Source organism: Eptesicus fuscus, chromosome 12 (genome assembly GCF_027574615.1).
Source record: "Eptesicus fuscus isolate TK198812 chromosome 12, DD_ASM_mEF_20220401, whole genome shotgun sequence".
Classification (NCBI taxonomy): Eukaryota; Metazoa; Chordata; class Mammalia; order Chiroptera; family Vespertilionidae; genus Eptesicus; species Eptesicus fuscus.
The window spans coordinates 8,359,556-8,361,933 of record NC_072484.1 but is presented as its reverse complement, the minus strand read 5'-3'; the positions used below and the strand labels follow the sequence as shown (position 1 = coordinate 8,361,933).

General features: G+C 46.5%; 1 non-coding gene across 1 annotated transcript; it reads right to left on the bottom strand.

Moving 5' to 3' along the window:
• Positions 1-1,568: 1,568 nt before the first annotated feature.
• On the bottom strand, positions 1,569-1,692 carry LOC114231465 (small nucleolar RNA SNORA40). Its single transcript, XR_003617422.1, has one exon. It is a non-coding gene; the product is annotated as a small nucleolar RNA SNORA40 (small nucleolar RNA).
• Positions 1,693-2,378: the final 686 nt, after the last annotated feature.

Sequence of the window (2,378 nt, the reverse complement as noted above, 5' to 3'; positions counted from 1 at the left end):
AGTTTAAGGACTTGGCACTGGGGAATCCGTAATGCCGAATTTTAAGAAGTTTGCCATATTTTAATAAGTGTACTACAAACTATTTTTAATTGCCTGTTTTTATTGCATGCATGTATGTATCTAATTCAGGAGTCAGTCAACTATGATGGGCCAATCTAGCCAGATCTGCTGTGTTAATAACATTTTATTGAAACATGACCATGCCCACTCATTTGCATATTGTTTATGGTTTCTTTTGCATACAATTGCAGAGTTGGGTAGTTGTCAAGGTGGCCAATATAGCCTGCAAAGCCGAAATATTTACTGTGGGGTCCTTTAAGAAAAAATTTGCCAACCCCTGATCTAATTGTCAAACATGATAGAAAATGTTATTGGTTGTTAAATGCATTTTCTGGGAATGATGAGTTCCCCTTGATAGAAGTTCCTGTACATCCTCTTCAGGACACTGTGGCACTTGTAGTGGCCTGTTCTCCAGACACCTTTGCACTGTAAGCTGCTTGGGGACCTCCGTTGGGTCTGACTGTATCTGGTAGGAATGCTTTGAACTGCAAGTGACAGAAACTTTTAACTGTGGCTTAAGCAATGGAGATTTGCATGATCTTACCAACAATGAGCCTGGGTGCCTGAGAGTCTCGCTTTGATATAGACTCAGCATTGTGCAAGCCACCATGCCCCACTGTGTCTGTCTGTCCTGCACCACCAGGACCAGCCTACTGACTCTGTGTCACCCATGGTTGCAGATTTGCTACCTTGTCCAGGTGTCACATTTCAAGCAGAGCAGAAAGGGCATGAGCATTAAGTGTTTTTCTACTTTATCTCAACCTCTTCATTTTACAGATGGGGAAAGTGAGACACAAAAAATAGAAAGTTAGACATTATAGTAAACTAGAGACCTGATGCATGAATTTCATGCACTGAGGGAGAGGTGTGACCTCAGCCCAGCCTGCACCCTCTTCAATCTGGGACCCTTCAAGGGATGTCCAACTGCCCGTTTAGGCCCGATTATACCTGGATTGGGCCTAAACGGGCAGTTGGACATCCCTCTCACAATCCAGGACTGCTGGCTCTCAACTGCTTGCCTGCCTGCCTTCCTGATTGCCCCTAACCACTTCTGCCTGCCAGCCTGATCACTCCCTAACCACTCCCGTGCCAGCCTGATCAACGCCTAACTGCTCCACTGCCAGCCCAATTGCCCCTAACTGTCCTCCCCTTCAGGCCTGGTCCCCCCCAACTGCCCTCCCATGCAGGCCGGTCCCCCCCAACTGCCCTCCCCTGCAGGCCTGGTTGCCCCCAAACTGCCTTCCCTTGCAGGCCTAGTCCCTCCCAACTGCCCTCCCCTGCTGGCCTGATTGCCCACAACTGCCCTCCCCTGCCGGCCATCTTGTGGTGGCCATCTTGTGTCCACATAGGGGCAGCCATCTTTGACCACATGGGGGTGGCCATCTTGTGTGTTGGAGTGATGGTAAATTTGCATATTACTCTTTTATTAGCTAGGATAAGTAGGGTTTCTGATTGACCAACATCCATACCCCACCCTTCTGGTAATAACTCCTTCATATATTTTGTATTATGTTCCTTCTTACATAGAACAAAACTCATACTGAACAGTTCTGGGTTGCAAAAGAGGATTTTATTTTTCACACCTATATGTAGTCTTTGCCCACAAATTAAACAAAAACAAACACAAGTGCTCATCAATTTCTTCACTTTTCTTTGAAGAGGCAACTTCAAAGAAAAGTGCTATGGTAGTGAGGCAGTGGAGCCCGGTGACTCAAAGAGTGAGCTGCTGTCCCATCTCCCTTCCTCAGCGATGGGTCAGAGATGGGCTCCAGCCCCAGGTAGCACAGCCTGACATGTGCAAAGTTTGCAGGTGCTTCCAGGAAAAAGAACACAGACCTGGGGTTGGGGGTGGTCAATGTGGGAAGAGCCAGGCTGAGAGGGGAGCCCACGTAGAGGGAAACTGGGGAGGTGTGAAGAGAGCTCAGTGAGGTCATTGATGAGCACCTGGGGTAGCTGTTCCTGACCTGGGCTTTTTATCTCAATGACATTTTCTATTTAAAGTAATAGAAACACCCAGCTCCAGTGGTTCTGAGCCATACATGGATTGTTTTTTTACTCTTTTAAGGGTAAGTCTAGAAGTAGGGGAAATTTTGCTCAAGAGTGTGTTTATCCAATGGATGGAGAGTGTTATCAAGAGCCTAAATTTGGGTGTTTTTTTGTTTTTGTTTTTGTTTTTATCTCATTTCTGTACTTCATTCTAAGTCATTGCTCCTCAGGGTTATGAGATGGCTGTAGTGACAGTTCTCCGCTCCTGGTTCAGTAAATGAAAGGGCTCAGGCAAGATTTTTGAGATTCAGCTTCATCGGACCCTTTGCCCA